The following is a 22,722-nucleotide window of genomic DNA, read 5'->3' as shown; positions in this document are numbered from 1 at the left end:
TTCTTCACTATTTTCTTTGGTGGAAAAACACATTTGCTAAATACGATAGTTTTGGGATTGTAACTGCCTTCATCAGCAATATCTTCCTTCTATTGATAAGTTCGTTAACCTCCAAAATCCTGTTTTTTTTTTTTTGGTTATCTTTTTCCCATTTCTTTCCACCATCCCTCTGTATTCTTAACCCCAATACTTTCACAACATTTGACAACCTTATTCTTCCTAGTGGTTTTTCCTTCCATTTCCCCCAACGGATTCCATGAGGAACACAAAGTAAAACCAGCGGTACCCAAGGATTCTCCGGCGACAGCACGCAAGGAGTCCAGTCTTCATCTGTGTCATCACTGGGGAGCATCCATGTCTCACAAACATATAGCAAGAAAGGAAGCACCAGGACTCTAAAGACGGCCCGCTCTTTTTGCAGAGATATTGGGGCGCCTTACACCCCCTTTCCAGTGACCTCATGAACCACTCAAGCTCTCCCCATCTGTCTACTGACTTCCATAGGAAGAGTCACCAGGGACATGAATGTCACTGCCAAGGTAAGTAAGCCACTCAACAAGGTCAACACACTCTCCGCAACAGACACACTGCTGATATCTGTGCCCAAGAGAGGTCATTAAAGGCCTGGCTGTTGGTTTTCATCCAGGACACTCACAAGCCCAGACACTCAGACTCCTCACTCAGCCTCTTGAGCACCCTGATCAGAGCCTCCATTGACTCCACGACAATCACAGCATCATCCAGCAAAGCCAATATTCATGAATCTTTCTTCTCCAACAGATGCCCCAGCAGCTTGAACCCTCATGACCCTGCACAACACCCAGTCCATACAAGCACTGAACAAAGTAGGCGCAAACACACCCTGAGACGAACCACAGAATCAACTGGGAAAAACACAGAGGTCTCCATCTCCACACACAATTAAAGTACTCAGTGTACTGGCTGGCCATGATATCCAGCAACTTCAGGGGAATCCCACTAAGTCTCAGGAACTCCCACAGGGAAGCTCGAATAACTGATTTTAATGCTTTGTGAAAATCGGCTAAAGGCTGCCAAGAAACTTTGCCGACATTCACGCTTCGATATCCATGCCACTGTGGGATTGCACGTTAGCAAGGATACGAGGTTGCTGGTTCTTTCTGGAAGATGCCCCCTTTGTAAAGTTGCAGGCTCCCGTCTGATGAGCTGGACGAGATCTCTCTGTCTATCTATCCATCCATCCATCCATCCATCAATCCATCCATCCATGAGGTGGAACGGGTAACAGGGGAGTCTTAAATGGGTGGCGAGGCGAGAGCCGACAGAAGGGGATCAGTATGAAGGACAACGCACATTCTAATTCAAAAGACATAACTTAAAATTTCAAAAGAATGGCAATTAAAAAAAAAATGAAGACAGGCAGGAGAAGGAGAAAAAAAAAAAACATAGGGATGTCGTATAGAAAAGAGGGCTTCCACAGTTGCCTATTTGGGGTGTCAGAAGCTGGGCTCTTGGCAGCAAGGAAAGCGGCTTAAAATCAGTAAAGAGGCACTAAAAATAATGAATGGATTATTTATATTATTATTTTATTATGTGGGGGGTCCTTAAGATAAATACATACATTGATTAGTTAATTTAAATTAATATTATTTTTATTATAATTTTTCTATTGGGGGGGTCCTTAAAATAAATAAATAAATGGACAGACAGACAGATTGATTGATTGATTTTGGAACTTCTTTATTTATTGCTTAAAGCTCCCAGAGCCGTTGTCTCACAGGCTCCTGCTCACAATCGCCCAAGCACCACTTCCATAAGTTGAAACGCATGTTTTCAGTCTGTTTTTGAACCAGGACTATCAGGGGAGAGCGAGACGCAGTCCCCACTACCACAAATTATGCAGTCGAGTTTCCCGCATTTGGGGAAATGGCAGGGGTCAACACCCGGTGTGCAATGGATGAGCCTCGCCCTGGGAGAACCACCTTAGTGATCATGGTATCTCCCTCCAGGTGAATATGAGTTGTACAGCCCGGCTCATCCTCCCACTCTCGCTTCATCGCTCGGCGGCGGAGTTTCCCCAGCAGTCTCGGTCCTTCCGGTCCTTCGGCTCTTCGGGATCCTTCAGGCTCTTGGCCTCGGAGCGCGCATGCGGGAGCTAGCTGCTGCCCAGACGCCGTGTGCACCGTGACCCGGATGTTAGGGGTTGCACCACCTCACCACCTTGATTAGACAGGTTTCACTAGCAACCCAAGGTGCACCTCGTTTATGAAACCAGCCACCCATCGCTGGAGCTTTTGGCTGGAAGAGAAACAGGAGGGTAGTGACTGGGCTGGGATCGCTGAATGAAAACAGCCGCCCAACAGCAAAGACGGGGAGCGGCGGCAGGCGGCAGACATGAGGCAGGAGGCAAAGCGCGAAAGAGGAAGGCGACCCTGCGCTCCGGAGACCGAAGGAAGAAGCCCTCGGCGTGGCGCTCGCACACGGCAGCAGAGCGTTTAGAAGAGGGGCTTCCACAGTTTTATTTGGGAGAGAAAACGAGCAGCCCTCGTTTACGGCCATACCACTCTGAACACGCCCGATCCTCGTCCGATCTCGGAAGCTAAGCAGAGTCGGGCTCGGTTAGTACTTGGATGGGAGACCGCCTGGGAATACCGAGTGCCGTAAGCTTTTGCCTTTCTGCCAGCAGGAGTCGCCCTTCGCCTCGTCTTTTCTTTTCCTCCTTCCACCCGTATCAGAAGCTGGGCTTTTGGCAGCCGAGTGATCTGGGGCAGCCCTGGGTACACGTTCGAGACTTGAGCCGGTGCTTGCCCTCCCTTTGATGCCACTGTGGGATTGCAGGTTGGAAAGGACACGAGGCTGCTGGTCCTTTCTGGACGATGCCCCCCTTTGTAAAGTTGCAGGCTCCCCGTCTGAAGAGCTGGACGAGATCTATCTGTCTTTCTATCCATCCATCCATCCATGAGGAGGAACGGGGAACAGGGGGGTCTTAAATGGGTGGCGAGCGCGAGAGCCGACAGAAGGGGATCAGCATGAAGGACAACGTACATTCAAATTTAAAAGAATGGCAAAAAAAAATGAAGACAGACAGGGGAAGGAGAGAAAAAAAAAAAAACATAGGGCTGTCGTTTAGAAAAGAGGGCTTCCAAAGTTGAGATGTTTTTCTCATAAAACGAGAGGTTTTCTCTGATCATTCCAATTATTTTCTGTTGGGAAAAAACTTTCTGTTTATTTGTGTATGCACACCTTGCCTTCCACAATACTTCTTTTATCACGTTTATTCGGTCCCAATCTTTCTTCCCGACCTCTCTTTTCCCTGACCTCCCAAACACCACCAAGTCTCTATCCAGCTTGATGTCTACTATGTGTCTCTGCCTTACTTCCTTCCATATCCTTGCCACTGTGGGGCAGTCCCACATTGCATGTCCATACTGACTTATTTTTTTTCTTTTACATCCGTCCCTGGGACATTTAGGCCCTTGTAAATTCTTTCTTTTACTTAAAGCCAGGTTGGTTTCTAGTGCTTCATGGGCCAGCCAGGCTATATCTGCTACTTGATTATTTGGAAACTTTCCCCCAAATCTTTCCCATATCAGTTTAGATTCCTCTCTAGATTTCCCAGTAATGTTTACTGGCTTCTCACTTTCCTTACTTTTCCACTAATTCTTTCCACCTCCTCCACAAGTCCTTTTCATCCTGCTGAAGCCCACAATCTTTGATACAGTCCATCAACCTCCTGTATAGTTTGGGTAATCTAAACTCATATGGTTTCTTGTTCTGGGTTTTATAAAGCCCAAACCTTCTTAGATGACCACCCATCATGTACCTGGCTAAATCCGCTGCCCTCCCTTTCCGCTCTGTAACAAGGATATGTAAACGGCCGTGTATTTCAATCTTAACAAGATCCTTAAGTCCAGAAAACCTTTCTCCCCTTTCCTTTTTGTTTCTTTACTTTCTGTCTTGCGACCTTCTCATCTGTAGACCTCCCAAAAAAATAAAAACATTGTCTTTCGATTTTCCTTAGAATATATTTTGTCCGTAAAAACTGTTGCCAGAAAAGAGCCTGGGCAAAATTATTGACTTAATTAGCAAAATTTTGCCCTCATATGTTAGTCTCCTAGTCCTCCAGAGACTTGTGAGCTTGTATAACTTTCTTTCCATCTCCTTCCAGTCTCTTCTTCCCTCCTTCTCCTCTCCAAAATGGATCCCTAATATTTTAACCGCCCCTCTATGTATTTTCATGTCGTGCCCAAAGTCCTCCTGCCACTTGCCCTGCAGATGGCACTCGGATTTCCCCTTATTTAATTGGGCTCTTTTGCTTTTTTGAATTCTGTTCCTAGCAGATATCTGATCATATCCGCTAACTTCCCAATTTTACTTAATGTCATATTAACAACAGTTGCTGTGTGTCTTAAAGTCAACTCCCTTTCTATATTCGGAACCTCTTTCCCTCCATTTTCATTACCTTCCTTCTTGCCAATTTTTCACATTATGAACCCTATAAGAACACAAAACACTTTCTTATAATTCTTCTTACTATTTTCTTTGGTGGAAAAAACACATTTGCTAAATACGATAGTTTTGGGATTGTAACTGCCTTCATCAGCAATATCTTCCCTTCTATTGATAAGTTCGTTAACCTCCAAAATCCTGCTTTTTTTTTTGGTTATCTTTTTCCCCATTTCTTTCCACTCCATCCTCTCTGTATTCTTAACCCCAATACTTTCACAACATTTGACAACCTTATTCTTCCTAGTGGTTTTCCTTCCATTTCCCCAACGGATTCCATGAGGAACACAAAGTAAAACCAGCGGTACCAAGGATTCTCCGAAGGGGCACAGTACCAAAGGAGTCCAGTCTTCATCTCAGGTCACTGGGGAGCATCCATGTCTCACAAACATATAGCAAGAAAGGAAGCACCAGGACTCTAAAGACTTGGCCCTTCGTTCTTTTGCAGAGATATTGGGAGCGCCACACACCCCTTTCCAGTGACCTCATGAACCACCAAGCTCTCCCCATCTGTCTACTGACTTCATAGGAAGAGTCACCAGGGACATGAATGTCACTGCCAAGGTAAGTAAACCACTCAACAAGGTCAACACACTCTCCGCAAACAGACACACTGCTGATATCTGTGCCCAAGAGGTCATTAAAGGCCTGGCTGTTGGTTTTCATCCAGGACACTCACAAGCCCAGACACTGTGGGATTGCACGTTAGCAAGGATACGAGGTTGCTGGTTCTTTCTGGAAGATGCCCCCTTTGTAAAGTTGCAGGCTCCCCGTCTGATGAGCTGGACGAGATCTCTCTGTCTATCTATGCGCTATCCATCCATCCATCCATCCGGTGCTTGCCCTCCCTTTGATCCATCCATCCATGAGGTGGAACGGGTAACAGGGGAGTCTTAAATGGGTAAAAGAATGGCAAAAAAAAAAAATGAAGACAGACAGGGAAGGAGAAAAAAAAAAAACATACGGCTGTCGTTCAGAAAAGAGGGCTTCCAAAGTTGCATATTTGGGGAGAGAAAAAGGAGCAGCCCTCGTTTACTGGGAATACCGAGTGCTGTAAGCTTTTGCCTTTCTGCCAGCAGGAGTCGCCCTTCACCTCGTCTTTTCTTTTCCTCCTTCCACCCGTGTCAGAAGCTGGGCTCTTGGCAGCAAGGAAAGCGGCTTAAAATCAGTAAAGAGGCACTAAAAATAATGAATGATTATTTATATTATTATTTTATTATGTGTGTGGGGGGGTCCTTAAGATAAATACATACATTGATTAGTTAATTTAAATTAATATTATTTTTATTATAATTTTTCTATTGGGGGGGTCCTTAAAATAAATAAATAAATGGACAGACAGACAGATTGATTGATTGATTTTGGAACTTCTTTATTTATTGCTTAAAGCTCCCAGAGCCGTTGTCTCACAGGCTCCTGCTTCACAATCGCCCAAGCACCACTTCCATAAGTTGAAACGCATGTTTTCAGTCTGTTTTTTGAACCAGGACTATCAGGGGAGAGCGCGAACGCAGTCCCCCACTACCACAAATTATGCAGTCGAGTTTCCCGCATTTGGGGAAATCGCAGGGGTCAGCACACCCGAGTGCAATGGATGAGCCTCGCCCTGGGAGAACCACCTTAGTGATCATGGTATCTCCCCTGCCAGGTAAGTATGAGTTGTACAGCCCGGCGCTCATCCTCCCACTTCCTCGGCTTCATCGCTCGGCGGCGGGAGGGTTTTCCCAGCACAGTCCTCGGTCCTTCGGCCTCCTTCGGGCTTCTTCGGGATCCTTCGGGCTTCTTTGGCCTCGGGAGCGCGCATGCGCGGGAGCTAGCTGCTGCCCAGACGCCCGTGTGCACCGTGACCCGGATGTTGGGGTTGCACCGACCTCACCACCTTGATTAGACAGGTTTCACTAGCAACCCCAAGGTGCACCTCGCTCTTATGCAAACCAGCCACCCATCGCTGGAGCTTATTGGCTGGAAGAGAAACAGGAGGGGTAGGACTGGGCGGGATGCTGAATGAGAAACAGCCGCCCAACAGCAAAGACAGGCGGCAGGCGGCAGACAGGAGGCAGGAGGCAAAGCTGCGAAAGAGGAAGGCGACCCTGCGCTCCGGAGACCGAGAGGAAGAAGCCCTCGGCGTGGGCGCTCGCACACGGCAGCAGAGCACCCTCGGGAAGACCTGCGCCGAGGCCGCCGAGTGATCTGGGGCAGCGCTGGGTACACGTTCGAGACTTGAGCCGGTGCTTGCCCTCCCTTTGATGCCACTGTGGGATTGCACGTTAGCAAGGATACGAGGTTGCTGGTTCTTTCTGGAAGATGCCCCCCTTTGTAAAGTTGCAGGCTCCCCGTCTGATGAGCTGGACGAGATCTCTCTGTCTATCTATCCATCCATCCATCCATCCATCAATCCATCCATCCATGAGGTGGAACGGGTAACAGGGGAGTCTTAAATGGGTGGCGAGAGCGAGAGAGCCGACAGAAGGGGATCAGTATGAAGGACAACGCACATTCTAATTCAAAAGACATAACTTAAAATTTCAAAAGAATGGCAATTAAAAAAAAAAAAAATGAAGACAGACAGGGGAAGGAGAAAAAAAAAAAACATAGGGCTGTCGTTTAGAAAAGAGGGCTTCCACAGTTGCCTATTTGGGGAGAGAAAAACGAGCAGCCCTCGTTTACGGCCATACCACTCTGAACACGCCCGATCTCGTCCGATCTCGGAAGCTAAGCAGAGTCGGGCTCGGTTAGTACTTGGATGGGAGACCGCCTGGGAATACCGAGTGCCGTAAGCTTTTGCCTTTCTGCCAGCAGGAGTCGCCCTTCGCCTCGTCTTTTTCTTTTCCTCCTTCCACCCGTATCAGAAGCTGGGCTTTTGGCAGCCGAGTGATCTGGGGCAGCCCTGGGTACACGTTCGAGACTTGAGCCGGTGCTTGCCCTCCCTTTGATGCCACTGTGGGATTGCAGGTTGGAAAGGACACGAGGCTGCTGGTCCTTTCTGGACGATGCCCCCTTTGTAAAGTTGCAGGCTCCCGTCTGAAGAGCTGGACGAGATCTATCTGTCTTTCTATCCATCCATCCATCCATGAGGAGGAACGGGGAACAGGGGGGTCTTAAATGGGTGGCGAGAGCGAGAGAGCCGACAGAAGGGGATCAGCATGAAGGACAACGTACATTCAAATTTAAAAGAATGGCAAAAAAAAAAAAAAAAAAAAATGAAGACAGACAGGGGAAGGAGAGAAAAAAAAAAACATAGGGCTGTCGTTTAGAAAAGAGGGCTTCCAAAGTTGAGATGTTTTTTCTCATAAAACGAGAGGTTTTCTCTGATCATTCCAATTATTTTCTGTTGGGAAAAAACTTTCTGTTTATTTGTGTATGCACACCTTGCCTTCCACAATACTTCTTTTATCACGTTTATTCGGTCCCAATCTTTCTTCCCGACCTCTCTTTTCCCTGACCTCCCAAACACCACCAAGTCTCTATCCAGCTTGATGTCTACTATGTGTCTCTGCCTTACTTCCTTCCATATCCTTGCCACTGTGGGGCAGTCCCACATTGCATGTCCATACTGACTTATTTTTTTTTCTTTTACATCCGTCCCTGGGACATTTAGGCCCTTGTAAATTCTTTCTTTTACTTAAAGCCAGGTTGGTTTCTAGTGCTTCATGGGCGGCCAGCCAGGCTATATCTGCTACTTGATTATTTGGAAACTTTCCCCCAAATCTTTCCCATATCAGTTTAGATTCCTCTCTAGATTTCCCAGTAATGTTTACTGGCTTCTCACTTTCCTTACTTTTCCACTAATTCTTTCCACCTCCTCCACAAGTCCTTTTCATCCTGCTGAAGCCCACAATCTTTGATACAGTCCATCAACCTCCTGTATAGTTTGGGTAATCTAAACTCATATGGTTTCTTGTTCTGGGTTTTATAAAGCCCAAACCTTCTTAGATGACCACCCATCATGTACCTGGCTAAATCCGCTGCCCTCCCTTTCCGCTCTGTAACAAGGATATGTAAACGGCCGTGTATTTCAATCTTAACAAGATCCTTAAGTCCAGAAAACCTTTCTCCCCCTTTCCTTTTTTGTTTCTTTACTTTCTGTCTTGCGACCTTCTCATCTGTAGACCTCCCAAAAAAATAAAAACATTGTCTTTCGATTTTCCTTAGAATATATTTTGTCCGTAAAAACTGTTGCCAGAAAAGGAGCCTGGGCAAAATTATTGACTTAATTAGCAAAATTTTGCCCTCATATGTTAGTCTCCTAGTCCTCCAGAGACTTGTGAGCTTGTATAACTTTCTTTCCATCTCCTTCCAGTCTCTTCTTCCCTCCTTCTCCTCTCCAAAATGGATCCCTAATATTTTAACCGCCCCTCTATGTATTTTCATGTCGTGCCCAAAGTCCTCCTGCCACTTGCCCTGCAGATGGCACTCGGATTTCCTTATTTAATTGGGCTCTTTTGCTTTTTGAATTCTGTTCCTAGCAGATATCTGATCATATCCGCTAACTTCCCAATTTTACTTAATGTCATATTAACAACAGTTGCTGTGTGTCTTAAAGTCAACTCCCTTTCTATATTCGAACCTCTTTCCCTCCATTTTCATTACCTTCCTTCTTGCCAATTTTTCACATTATGAACCCTATAAGAACACAAAACACTTTCTTATAATTCTTCTTACTATTTTCTTTGGTGGAAAAAACACATTTGCTAAATACGATAGTTTTGGGATTGTAACTGCCTTCATCAGCAATATCTTCCCTTCTATTGATAAGTTCGTTAACCTCCAAAATCCTGCTTTTTTTTTTTTTTGGTTATCTTTTTTCCCCATTTCTTTCCACTCCATCCTCTCTGTATTCTTAACCCCAATACTTTCACAACATTTGACAACCTTATTCTTCCTAGTGGTTTTTCCTTCCATTTCCCCCAACGGATTCCATGAGGAACACAAAGTAAAACCAGCGGTACCCAAGGATTCTCCGAAGGGGCACAGTACCAAAGGAGTCCAGTCTTCATCTCAGGTCACTGGGGAGCATCCATGTCTCACAAACATATAGCAAGAAAGGAAGCACCAGGACTCTAAAGACTTGGCCCTTCGTTCTTTGCAGAGATATTGGGAGCGCCACACACCCCTTTCCAGTGACCTCATGAACCACCAAGCTCTCCCCATCTGTCTACTGACTTCATAGGAAGAGTCACCAGGGACATGAATGTCACTGCCAAGGTAAGTAAACCACTCAACAAGGTCAACACACTCTCCGCAAACAGACACACTGCTGATATCTGTGCCCAAGAGGTCATTAAAGGCCTGGCTGTTGGTTTTCATCCAGGACACTCACAAGCCCAGACACTCAGACTCCTCACTCAGTCTCTTGAGCACCCTGATCAGAGCCTCCATTGACTCCACGACAATCACAGCATCATCAGCAAAGTCAATATTCATGAATCTTTCTTCTCCAACAGATGCCCCACAGCCGCTGAACCCCATGACCCTGCACAACACCCAGTCCATACAAGCACTGAACAAAGTAGGAGCAAGAACACACCCCTGACGAACCACAGAATCAACTGGGAAAAACACAGAGGTTCTGTCTCCACACCACTCACAGTACCAGTGTACGGGCTGGCCATGATATCCAGCAACTTCAGGGGGAATCCCACTAAGTCTCAGGAACTCCCACAGGGAAGCTCGAACAACTGAGTCGAATGCTTTGTGAAAATCGACAAAGGCTGCTAAGAAACTTTGCCGATATTCACGCTTGCGCTCCATGCCACTGTGGGATTGCACGTTAGCAAGGACACGAGGTTGCTGGTCCTTTCTGGACGATGCCCCCCTTTGTAAAGTTGCAGGCTCCCGTCTGAAGAGCTGGACGAGATCTATCTGTCTATCTATGTATCCATCCATCCATCCATCCATCCGTCCATGAGGTGGAACGGGTAACAGGGGGGTCTTAAATGGGTGGCGAGAGCGAGAGAGCCGACAGAAGGGGATCAGCATGAAGGACAACGTACATTCTAATTCAAAAGACATTCCGAAAAATTTCAAAAGAATGGCAAAAAAAAAAAAATGAAGACAGACAGGGGAAGGAGTGAAAAAAAAAAAACATACGGCTGTCGTTCAGAAAAGAGGGCTTCCAAAGTTGCATATTTGGGGAGAGAAAAAGGAGCAGCCCTCGTTTACTGGGAATACCGAGTGCTGTAAGCTTTTGCCTTTCTGCCAGCAGGAGTCGCCCTTCACCTCGTCTTTTCTTTTCCTCCTTCCACCCGTGTCAGAAGCTGGGCTCTTGGCAGCAAGGAAAGCGGCTTAAAATCAGTAAAGAGGCACTAAAAATAATGAATGATTATTTATATTATTATTTTATTATGTGTGTGGGGGGGTCCTTAAGATAAATACATACATTGATTAGTTAATTTAAATTAATATTATTTTTATTATAATTTTTCTATTGGGCGGGGGTCCTTAAAATAAATAAATAAATGGACAGACAGACAGATTGATTGATTGATTTTTGGAACTTCTTTATTTATTGCTTAAAGCTCCCAGAGCCGTTGTCTCACAGGCTCCTGCTTCACAATCGCCCAAGCACCACTTCCATAAGTTGAAACGCATGTTTTCAGTCTGTTTTTTGAACCAGGATTATCAGGGGAGAGCGCGAACGCAGTCCCCCACTACCACAAATTATGCAGTCGAGTTTCCCGCATTTGGGGAAATCGCAGGGGTCAGCACACCCGGAGTGCAATGGATGAGCCTCGCCCTGGGAGAACCACCTTAGTGATCATGGTATCTCCCCTGCCAGGTAAGTATGAGTTGTACAGCCCGGCGCTCATCCTCCCACTTCCTCGGCTTCATCGCTCGGCGGCGGGAGGTTTTCCCCAGCACAGTCCTCGGTCCTTCGGCCTCCTTCGGGCTTCTTCGGGATCCTTCGGGCTTCTTTGGCCTCGGGAGCGCGCATGCGCGGGAGCTAGCTGCTGCCCAGACGCCCGTGTGCACCGTGACCCGGATGTTGGGGTTGCACCGACCTCACCACCTTGATTAGACAGGTTTCACTAGCAACCCCAAGGTGCACCTCGCTCTTATGCAAACCAGCCACCCATCGCTGGAGCTTATTGGCTGGAAGAGAAACAGGAGGGGTAGGACTGGGCGGGATGCTGAATGAGAAACAGCCGCCCAACAGCAAAGACAGGCGGCAGGCGGCAGACAGGAGGCAGGAGGCAAAGCTGCGAAAGGCAAGGCGAAGGCGACCCTGCGCTCCGGAGACCGAGAGGAAGAAGCCCTCGGCGTGGGCGCTCGCACACGGCAGCAGAGCACCCTCGGGAAGACCTGCGCCGAGGCCGCCGAGTGATCTGGGGCAGCGCTGGGTACACGTTCGAGACTTGAGCCGGTGCTTGCCCTCCCTTTGATGCCACTGTGGGATTGCACGTTAGCAAGGATACGAGGTTGCTGGTTCTTTCTGGAAGATGCCCCCCTTTGTAAAGTTGCAGGCTCCCGTCTGATGAGCTGGACGAGATCTCTCTGTCTATCTATCCATCCATCCATCCATCCATCAATCCATCCATCCATGAGGTGGAACGGGTAACAGGGGAGTCTTAAATGGGTGGCGAGAGCGAGAGCCGACAGAAGGGGATCAGTATGAAGGACAACGCACATTCTAATTCAAAAGACATAACTTAAAATTTCAAAAGAATGGCAATTAAAAAAAAAAAAAAAATGAAGACAGACAGGGGAAGGAGAAAAAAAAAAAACATAGGGCTGTCGTTTAGAAAAGAGGGCTTCCACAGTTGCCTATTTGGGAGAGAAAACGAGCAGCCCTCGTTTACGGCCATACCACTCTGAACACGCCCGATCTCGTCCGATCTCGGAAGCTAAGCAGAGTCGGGCTCGGTTAGTACTTGGATGGGAGACCGCCTGGGAATACCGAGTGCCGTAAGCTTTTGCCTTTCTGCCAGCAGGAGTCGCCCTTCGCCTCGTCTTTTTCTTTTCCTCCTTCCACCCGTATCAGAAGCTGGGCTTTTGGCAGCCGAGTGATCTGGGGCAGCCCTGGGTACACGTTCGAGACTTGAGCCGGTGCTTGCCCTCCCTTTGATGCCACTGTGGGATTGCAGGTTGGAAAGGACACGAGGCTGCTGGTCCTTTCTGGACGATGCCCCCCTTTGTAAAGTTGCAGGCTCCCGTCTGAAGAGCTGGACGAGATCTATCTGTCTTTCTATCCATCCATCCATCCATGAGGAGGAACGGGGAACAGGGGGGTCTTAAATGGGTGGCGAGAGCGAGAGAGCCGACAGAAGGGGATCAGCATGAAGGACAACGTACATTCAAATTTAAAAGAATGGCAAAAAAAAAAATGAAGACAGACAGGGAAGGAGAGAAAAAATAAAAACATAGGGCTGTCGTTTAGAAAAGAGGGCTTCCAAAGTTGAGATGTTTTTCTCATAAAACGAGAGGTTTTCTCTGATCATTCCAATTATTTTCTGTTGGGAAAAAACTTTCTGTTTATTTGTGTATGCACACCTTGCCTTCCACAATACTTCTTTTATCACGTTTATTCGGTCCCAATCTTTCTTCCCGACCTCTCTTTTCCCTGACCTCCCAAACACCACCAAGTCTCTATCCAGCTTGATGTCTACTATGTGTCTCTGCCTTACTTCCTTCCATATCCTTGCCACTGTGGGGCAGTCCCACATTGCATGTCCATACTGACTTATTTTTTTTTCTTTTACATCCGTCCCTGGGACATTTAGGCCCTTGTAAATTCTTTCTTTTACTTAAAGCCAGGTTGGTTTCTAGTGCTTCATGGGCGGCCAGCCAGGCTATATCTGCTACTTGATTATTTGGAAACTTTCCCCCAAATCTTTCCCATATCAGTTTAGATTCCTCTCTAGATTTCCCAGTAATGTTTACTGGCTTCTCACTTTCCCTTACTTTTCCACTAATTCTTTCCACCTCCTCCACAAGTCCTTTTCATCCTGCTGAAGCCCACAATCTTTGATACAGTCCATCAACCTCCTGTATAGTTTGGGTAATCTAAACTCATATGGTTTCTTGTTCTGGGTTTTATAAAGCCCAAACCTTCTTAGATGACCACCCATCATGTACCTGGCTAAATCCGCTGCCCTCCCTTTCCGCTCTGTAACAAGGATATGTAAACGGCCGTGTATTTCAATCTTAACAAGATCCTTAAGTCCAGAAAACCTTTCTCCCCCTTTCCTTTTTTGTTTCTTTACTTTCTGTCTTGCGACCTTCTCATCTGTAGACCTCCCAAAAAAATAAAAACATTGTCTTTCGATTTTCCTTAGAATATATTTTGTCCGTAAAAAAACTGTTGCCAGAAAAGAGCCTGGGCAAAATTATTGACTTAATTAGCAAAATTTTGCCCTCATATGTTAGTCTCCTAGTCCTCCAGAGACTTGTGAGCTTGTATAACTTTCTTTCCATCTCCTTCCAGTCTCTTCTTCCCTCCTTCTCCTCTCCAAAATGGATCCCTAATATTTTAACCGCCCCTCTATGTATTTTCATGTCGTGCCCAAAGTCCTCCTGCCACTTGCCCTGCAGATGGCACTCGGATTTCCCCTTATTTAATTGGGCTCTTTTGCTTTTTTGAATTCTGTTCCTAGCAGATATCTGATCATATCCGCTAACTTCCCAATTTTACTTAATGTCATATTAACAACAGTTGCTGTGTGTCTTAAAGTCAACTCCCTTTCTATATTCGAACCTCTTTCCCTCCATTTTCATTACCTTCCTTCTTGCCAATTTTTCACATTATGAACCCTATAAGAACACAAAACACTTTCTTATAATTCTTCTTACTATTTTCTTTGGTGGAAAAAACACATTTGCTAAATACGATAGTTTTGGGATTGTAACTGCCTTCATCAGCAATATCTTCCCTTCTATTGATAAGTTCGTTAACCTCCAAAATCCTGCTTTTTTTTTTTTTTTTTGGTTATCTTTTTTTCCCCATTTCTTTCCACTCCATCCTCTCTGTATTCTTAACCCCAATACTTTCACAACATTTGACAACCTTATTCTTCCTAGTGGTTTTTCCTTCCATTTCCCCCAACGGATTCCATGAGGAACACAAAGTAAAACCAGCGGTACCCAAGGATTCTCCGAAGGGGCACAGTACCAAAGGAGTCCAGTCTTCATCTCAGGTCACTGGGGAGCATCCATGTCTCACAAACATATAGCAAGAAAGGAAGCACCAGGACTCTAAAGACTTGGCCCTTCGTTCTTTTGCAGAGATATTGGGAGCGCCACACACCCCTTTCCAGTGACCTCATGAACCACCAAGCTCTCCCCATCTGTCTACTGACTTCATAGGAAGAGTCACCAGGGACATGAATGTCACTGCCAAGGTAAGTAAACCACTCAACAAGGTCAACACACTCTCCGCAAACAGACACACTGCTGATATCTGTGCCCAAGAGGTCATTAAAGGCCTGGCTGTTGGTTTTCATCCAGGACACTCACAAGCCCAGACACTCAGACTCCTCACTCAGTCTCTTGAGCACCCTGATCAGAGCCTCCATTGACTCCACGACAATCACAGCATCATCAGCAAAGTCAATATTCATGAATCTTTCTTCTCCAACAGATGCCCCACAGCCGCTGAACCCCATGACCCTGCACAACACCCAGTCCATACAAGCACTGAACAAAGTAGGAGCAAGAACACACCCCTGACGAACCACAGAATCAACTGGGAAAAACACAGAGGTTCTGTCTCCACACCACTCACAGTACCAGTGTACGGGCTGGCCATGATATCCAGCAACTTCAGGGGGAATCCCACTAAGTCTCAGGAACTCCCACAGGGAAGCTCGAACAACTGAGTCGAATGCTTTGTGAAAATCGACAAAGGCTGCTAAGAAACTTTGCCGATATTCACGCTTGCCCCCATGCCACTGTGGGATTGCACGTTAGCAAGGACACGAGGTTGCTGGTCCTTTCTGGACGATGCCCCCCTTTGTAAAGTTGCAGGCTCCCCGTCTGAAGAGCTGGACGAGATCTATCTGTCTATCTATGTATCCATCCATCCATCCATCCATCCGTCCATGAGGTGGAACGGGTAACAGGGGGGTCTTAAATGGGTGGCGAGAGAGAGAGCCGACAGAAGGGGATCAGCATGAAGGACAACGTACATTCTAATTCAAAAGACATTCGAAAAATTTCAAAAGAATGGCAAAAAAAAAATGAAGACAGACAGGGAAGGAGTGAAAAAAAAAAACATACGGCTGTCGTTCAGAAAAGAGGGCTTCCAAAGTTGCATATTTGGGGAGAGAAAAAGGAGCAGCCCTCGTTTACTGGGAATACCGAGTGCTGTAAGCTTTTGCCTTTCTGCCAGCAGGAGTCGCCCTTCACCTCGTCTTTTCTTTTCCTCCTTCCACCCGTGTCAGAAGCTGGGCTCTTGGCAGCAAGGAAAGCGGCTTAAAATCAGTAAAGAGGCACTAAAAATAATGAATGATTATTTATATTATTATTTTATTATGTGTGTGGGGGGGTCCTTAAGATAAATACATACATTGATTAGTTAATTTAAATTAATATTATTTTTATTATAATTTTTCTATTGGGGGGGTCCTTAAAATAAATAAATAAATGGACAGACAGACAGATTGATTGATTGATTTTTGGAACTTCTTTATTTATTGCTTAAAGCTCCCAGAGCCGTTGTCTCACAGGCTCCTGCTTCACAATCGCCCAAGCACCACTTCCATAAGTTGAAACGCATGTTTTCAGTCTGTTTTTTGAACCAGGACTATCAGGGGAGAGCGCGAACGCAGTCCCCCACTACCACAAATTATGCAGTCGAGTTTCCCGCATTTGGGGAAATCGCAGGGGTCAGCACACCCGGAGTGCAATGGATGAGCCTCGCCCTGGGAGAACCACCTTAGTGATCATGGTATCTCCCCTGCCAGGTAAGTATGAGTTGTACAGCCCGGCGCTCATCCTCCCACTTCCTCGGCTTCATCGCTCGGCGGCGGGAGGTTTTCCCCAGCACAGTCCTCGGTCCTTCGGCCTCCTTCGGGCTTCTTCGGGATCCTTCGGGCTTCTTTGGCCTCGGGGTCGCGCATGCGCGGGAGCTAGCTGCTGCCCAGACGCCCGTGTGCACCGTGACCCGGATGTTGGGGTTGCACCGACCTCACCACCTTGATTAGACAGGTTTCACTAGCAACCCCAAGGTGCACCTCGCTCTTATGCAAACCAGCCACCCATCGCTGGAGCTTATTGGCTGGAAGAGAAACAGGAGGGGTAGGACTGGGCGGGATGCTGAATGAGAAACAGCCGCCCAACAGCAAAGACAGGCGGCAGGCGGCAGACAGGAGGCAGGAGGCAAAGCTGCGAAAGAGGAAGGCGACCCTGCGCTCCGGAGACCGAGAGGAAGAAGCCCTCGGCGTGGGCGCTCGCACACGGCAGCAGAGCACCCTCGGGAAGACCTGCGCCGAGGCCGCCGAGTGATCTGGGGCAGCGCTGGGTACACGTTCGAGACTTGAGCCGGTGCTTGCCCTCCCTTTGATGCCACTGTGGGATTGCACGTTAGCAAGGATACGAGGTTGCTGGTTCTTTCTGGAAGATGCCCCCCTTTGTAAAGTTGCAGGCTCCCCGTCTGATGAGCTGGACGAGATCTCTCTGTCTATCTATCCATCCATCCATCCATCCATCAATCCATCCATCCATGAGGTGGAACGGGTAACAGGGGAGTCTTAAATGGGTGGCGAGAGCGAGAGAGCCGACAGAAGGGGATCAGTATGAAGGACAACGCACATTCTAATTCAAAAGACATAACTTAAAATTTCAAAAGAATGGCAATTAAAAAAAAAAAAAAAATGAAGACAGACAGGGGAAGGAGAAAAAAAAAAAAAAACATAGGGCTGTCGTTTAGAAAAGAGGGCTTCCACAGTTGCCTATTTGGGGAGAGAAAAACGAGCAGCCCTCGTTTACGGCCATACCACTCTGAACACGCCCGATCTCGTCCGATCTCGGAAGCTAAGCAGAGTCGGGCTCGGTTAGTACTTGGATGGGAGACCGCCTGGGAATACCGAGTGCCGTAAGCTTTTGCCTTTCTGCCAGCAGGAGTCGCCCTTCGCCTCGTCTTTTTCTTTTCCTCCTTCCACCCGTATCAGAAGCTGGGCTTTTGGCAGCCGAGTGATCTGGGGCAGCCCTGGGTACACGTTCGAGACTTGAGCCGGTGCTTGCCCTCCCTTTGATGCCACTGTGGGATTGCAGGTTGGAAAGGACACGAGGCTGCTGGTCCTTTCTGGACGATGCCCCCCTTTGTAAAGTTGCAGGCTCCCGTCTGAAGAGCTGGACGAGATCTATCTGTCTTTCTATCCATCCATCCATCCATGAGGAGGAACGGGGAACAGGGGGGTCTTAAATGGGTGGCGAGGCGAGAGAGCCGACAGAAGGGGATCAGCATGAAGGACAACGTACATTCAAATTTAAAAGAATGGCAAAAAAAAAAAAAAAAAAATGAAGACAGACAGGGGAAGGAGAGAAAAAAATAAAAAACATAGGGCTGTCGTTTAGAAAAGAGGGCTTCCAAAGTTGAGATGTTTTTTCTCATAAAACGAGAGGTTTTCTCTGATCATTCCAATTATTTTCTGTTGGGAAAAAACTTTCTGTTTATTTGTGTATGCACACCTTGCCTTCCACAATACTTCTTTTATCACGTTTATTCGGTCCCAATCTTTCTTCCCGACCTCTCTTTTCCCTGACCTCCCAAACACCACCAAGTCTCTATCCAGCTTGATGTCTACTATGTGTCTCTGCCTTACTTCCTTCCATATCCTTGCCACTGTGGGGCAGTCCCACATTGCATGTCCATACTGACTTATTTTTTTTCTTTTACATCCGTCCCTGGGACATTTAGGCCCTTGTAAATTCTTTCTTTTACTTAAAGCCAGGTTGGTTTCTAGTGCTTCATGGGCGGCCAGCCAGGCTATATCTGCTACTTGATTATTTGGAAACTTTCCCCCAAATCTTTCCCATATCAGTTTAGATTCCTCTCTAGATTTCCCAGTAATGTTTACTGGCTTCTCACTTTCCTTACTTTTCCACTAATTCTTTCCACCTCCTCCACAAGTCCTTTTCATCCTGCTGAAGCCCACAATCTTTGATACAGTCCATCAACCTCCTGTATAGTTTGGGTAATCTAAACTCATATGGTTTCTTGTTCTGGGTTTTATAAAGCCCAAACCTTCTTAGATGACCACCCATCATGTACCTGGCTAAATCCGCTGCCCTCCCTTTCCGCTCTGTAACAAGGATATGTAAACGGCCGTGTATTTCAATCTTAACAAGATCCTTAAGTCCAGAAAACCTTTCTCCCCCTTTCCTTTTTTGTTTCTTTACTTTCTGTCTTGCGACCTTCTCATCTGTAGACCTCCCAAAAAAATAAAAACATTGTCTTTCGATTTTCCTTAGAATATATTTTGTCCGTAAAAACTGTTGCCAGAAAAGAGCCTGGGCAAAATTATTGACTTAATTAGCAAAATTTTGCCCTCATATGTTAGTCTCCTAGTCCTCCAGAGACTTGTGAGCTTGTATAACTTTCTTTCCATCTCCTTCCAGTCTCTTCTTCCCTCCTTCTCCTCTCCAAAATGGATCCCTAATATTTTAACCGCCCCTCTATGTATTTTCATGTCGTGCCCAAAGTCCTCCTGCCACTTGCCCTGCAGATGGCACTCGGATTTCCTTATTTAATTGGGCTCTTTTGCTTTTTGAATTCTGTTCCTAGCAGATATCTGATCATATCCGCTAACTTCCCAATTTTACTTAATGTCATATTAACAACAGTTGCTGTGTGTCTTAAAGTCAACTCCCTTTCTATATTCGAACCTCTTTCCCTCCATTTTCATTACCTTCCTTCTTGCCAATTTTTCACATTATGAACCCTATAAGAACACAAAACACTTTCTTATAATTCTTCTTACTATTTTCTTTGGTGGAAAAAACACATTTGCTAAATACGATAGTTTTGGGATTGTAACTGCCTTCATCAGCAATATCTTCCCTTCTATTGATAAGTTCGTTAACCTCCAAAATCCTGCTTTTTTTTTTTATCTTTTTCCCCATTTCTTTCCACTCCATCCTCTCTGTATTCTTAACCCCAATACTTTCACAACATTTGACAACCTTATTCTTCCTAGTGGTTTTTCCTTCCATTTCCCCCAACGGATTCCATGAGGAACACAAAGTAAAACCAGCGGTACCCAAGGATTCTCCGAAGGGGCACAGTACCAAAGGAGTCCAGTCTTCATCTCAGGTCACTGGGGAGCATCCATGTCTCACAAACATATAGCAAGAAAGGAAGCACCAGGACTCTAAAGACTTGGCCCTTCGTTCTTTTGCAGAGATATTGGGAGCGCCACACACCCCTTTCCAGTGACCTCATGAACCACCAAGCTCTCCCCATCTGTCTACTGACTTCATAGGAAGAGTCACCAGGGACATGAATGTCACTGCCAAGGTAAGTAAACCACTCAACAAGGTCAACACACTCTCCGCAAACAGACACACTGCTGATATCTGTGCCCAAGAGGTCATTAAAGGCCTGGCTGTTGGTTTTCATCCAGGACACTCACAAGCCCAGACACTCAGACTCCTCACTCAGTCTCTTGAGCACCCTGATCAGAGCCTCCATTGACTCCACGACAATCACAGCATCATCAGCAAAGTCAATATTCATGAATCTTTCTTCTCCAACAGATGCCCCACAGCCGCTGAACCCCATGACCCTGCACAACACCCAGTCCATACAAGCACTGAACAAAGTAGGAGCAAGAACACACCCCTGACGAACCACAGAATCAACTGGGAAAAACACAGAGGTTCTGTCTCCACACCACTCACAGTACCAGTGTACGGGCTGGCCATGATATCCAGCAACTTCAGGGGGAATCCCACTAAGTCTCAGGAACTCCCACAGGGAAGCTCGAACAACTGAGTCGAATGCTTTGTGAAAATCGACAAAGGCTGCTAAGAAACTTTGCCGATATTCACGCTTGCGCTCCATGCCACTGTGGGATTGCACGTTAGCAAGGACACGAGGTTGCTGGTCCTTTCTGGACGATGCCCCCCTTTGTAAAGTTGCAGGCTCCCCGTCTGAAGAGCTGGACGAGATCTATCTGTCTATCTATGTATCCATCCATCCATCCATCCATCCGTCCATGAGGTGGAACGGGTAACAGGGGGGTCTTAAATGGGTGGCGAGAGCGAGAGAGCCGACAGAAGGGGATCAGCATGAAGGACAACGTACATTCTAATTCAAAAGACATTCGAAAAATTTCAAAAGAATGGAAAAAAAAAAATGAAGACAGACAGGGGAAGGAGTGAAAAAAAAAAAAAAAAAACATACGGCTGTCGTTCAGAAAAGAGGGCTTCCAAAGTTGCATATTTGGGGAGAGAAAAAGGAGCAGCCCTCGTTTACTGGGAATACCGAGTGCTGTAAGCTTTTGCCTTTCTGCCAGCAGGAGTCGCCCTTCACCTCGTCTTTTCTTTTCCTCCTTCCACCCGTGTCAGAAGCTGGGCTCTTGGCAGCAAGGAAAGCGGCTTAAAATCAGTAAAGAGGCACTAAAAATAATGAATGATTATTTATATTATTATTTTATTATGTGTGTGGGGGGGTCCTTAAGATAAATACATACATTGATTAGTTAATTTAAATTAATATTATTTTTATTATAATTTTTCTATTGGGCGGGGGTCCTTAAAATAAATAAATAAATGGACAGACAGACAGATTGATTGATTGATTTTGGAACTTCTTTATTTATTGCTTAAAGCTCCCAGAGCCGTTGTCTCACAGGCTCCTGCTTCACAATCGCCCAAGCACCACTTCCATAAGTTGAAACGCATGTTTTCAGTCTGTTTTTTGAACCAGGATTATCAGGGGAGAGCGCGAACGCAGTCCCCCACTACCACAAATTATGCAGTCGAGTTTCCCGCATTTGGGGAAATCGCAGGGGTCAGCACACCCGGAGTGCAATGGATGAGCCTCGCCCTGGGAGAACCACCTTAGTGATCATGGTATCTCCCCTGCCAGGTAAGTATGAGTTGTACAGCCCGGCGCTCATCCTCCCACTTCCTCGGCTTCATCGCTCGGCGGCGGGAGGTTTTCCCCAGCACAGTCCTCGGTCCTTCGGCCTCCTTCGGGCTTCTTCGGGATCCTTCGGGCTTCTTTGGCCTCGGGAGCGCGCATGCGCGGGAGCTAGCTGCTGCCCAGGCGCCCGTTTGCCCCGTGACCGGATGTTGGGGTTGCACCGACCTCACCACCTTGATTAGACAGGTTTCACTAGCAACCCCAAGGTGCACCTCGCTCTTATGCAAACCAGCCACCCATCGCTGGAGCTTATTGGCTGGAAGAGAAACAGGAGGGGTAGGACTGGGCGGGATGCTGAATGAGAAACAGCCGCCCAACAGCAAAGACAGGCGGCAGGCGGCAGACAGGAGGCAGGAGGCAAAGCTGCGAAAGAGGAAGGCGACCCTGCGCTCCGGAGACCGAGAGGAAGAAGCCCTCGGCGTGGGCGCTCGCACACGGCAGCAGAGCACCCTCGGGAAGACCTGCGCCGAGGCCGCCGAGTGATCTGGGGCAGCGCTGGGTACACGTTCGAGACTTGAGCCGGTGCTTGCCCTCCCTTTGATGCCACTGTGGGATTGCACGTTAGCAAGGATACGAGGTTGCTGGTTCTTTCTGGAAGATGCCCCCCTTTGTAAAGTTGCAGGCTCCCGTCTGATGAGCTGGACGAGATCTCTCTGTCTATCTATCCATCCATCCATCCATCCATCAATCCATCCATCCATGAGGTGGAACGGGTAACAGGGGAGTCTTAAATGGGTGGCGAGAGCGAGAGCCGACAGAAGGGGATCAGTATGAAGGACAACGCACATTCTAATTCAAAAGACATAACTTAAAATTTCAAAAGAATGGCAATTAAAAAAAAAAAATGAAGACAGACAGGGAAGGAGAAAAAAAAAACAAACATAGGGCTGTCGTTTAGAAAAGAGGGCTTCCACAGTTGCCTATTTGGGAGAGAAAACGAGCAGCCCTCGTTTACGGCCATACCACTCTGAACACGCCCGATCTCGTCCGATCTCGGAAGCTAAGCAGAGTCGGGCTCGGTTAGTACTTGGATGGGAGACCGCCTGGGAATACCGAGTGCCGTAAGCTTTTGCCTTTCTGCCAGCAGGAGTCGCCCTTCGCCTCGTCTTTTTCTTTTCCTCCTTCCACCCGTATCAGAAGCTGGGCTTTTT

General features: G+C 46.9%; 10 non-coding genes across 10 annotated transcripts; 5 read left to right on the top strand and 5 right to left on the bottom strand.

The window, feature by feature from the left end:
- Positions 1-1,839: 1,839 nt before the first annotated feature.
- On the bottom strand, positions 1,840-1,996 carry LOC120521615. The gene has a single exon (XR_005632169.1). It is a non-coding gene; the product is annotated as a U1 spliceosomal RNA (small nuclear RNA).
- A 530-nt stretch (positions 1,997-2,526) lies between these two features.
- On the top strand, positions 2,527-2,646 carry LOC120521619. The gene has a single exon (XR_005632173.1). It is a non-coding gene; the product is annotated as a 5S ribosomal RNA (ribosomal RNA).
- Positions 2,647-5,978: 3,332 nt separating this feature from the next.
- On the bottom strand, positions 5,979-6,141 carry LOC120521614. Its single transcript, XR_005632168.1, has one exon. It is a non-coding gene; the product is annotated as a U1 spliceosomal RNA (small nuclear RNA).
- A 1,005-nt stretch (positions 6,142-7,146) lies between these two features.
- Positions 7,147-7,265, top strand: LOC120521618. Its single transcript, XR_005632172.1, has one exon. It is a non-coding gene; the product is annotated as a 5S ribosomal RNA (ribosomal RNA).
- Positions 7,266-11,107: 3,842 nt separating this feature from the next.
- Positions 11,108-11,271, bottom strand: LOC120521613. The gene has a single exon (XR_005632167.1). It is a non-coding gene; the product is annotated as a U1 spliceosomal RNA (small nuclear RNA).
- Positions 11,272-12,278: 1,007 nt separating this feature from the next.
- Positions 12,279-12,397, top strand: LOC120521617. The gene has a single exon (XR_005632171.1). It is a non-coding gene; the product is annotated as a 5S ribosomal RNA (ribosomal RNA).
- Positions 12,398-16,229: 3,832 nt separating this feature from the next.
- LOC120521612 lies at positions 16,230-16,393 on the bottom strand. Its single transcript, XR_005632166.1, has one exon. It is a non-coding gene; the product is annotated as a U1 spliceosomal RNA (small nuclear RNA).
- Positions 16,394-17,403: 1,010 nt separating this feature from the next.
- Positions 17,404-17,522, top strand: LOC120521616. Its single transcript, XR_005632170.1, has one exon. It is a non-coding gene; the product is annotated as a 5S ribosomal RNA (ribosomal RNA).
- A 3,836-nt stretch (positions 17,523-21,358) lies between these two features.
- On the bottom strand, positions 21,359-21,522 carry LOC120521611. The gene has a single exon (XR_005632165.1). It is a non-coding gene; the product is annotated as a U1 spliceosomal RNA (small nuclear RNA).
- A 998-nt stretch (positions 21,523-22,520) lies between these two features.
- On the top strand, positions 22,521-22,639 carry LOC120521610. Its single transcript, XR_005632164.1, has one exon. It is a non-coding gene; the product is annotated as a 5S ribosomal RNA (ribosomal RNA).
- Positions 22,640-22,722: the final 83 nt, after the last annotated feature.

Source organism: Polypterus senegalus, unplaced genomic scaffold (assembly GCF_016835505.1).
Source record: "Polypterus senegalus isolate Bchr_013 unplaced genomic scaffold, ASM1683550v1 scaffold_169, whole genome shotgun sequence".
Classification (NCBI taxonomy): Eukaryota; Metazoa; Chordata; class Cladistia; order Polypteriformes; family Polypteridae; genus Polypterus; species Polypterus senegalus.
The sequence above is the reverse complement of the archived record's forward strand: the minus strand, read 5'-3'. Positions and strand labels throughout refer to the sequence as shown.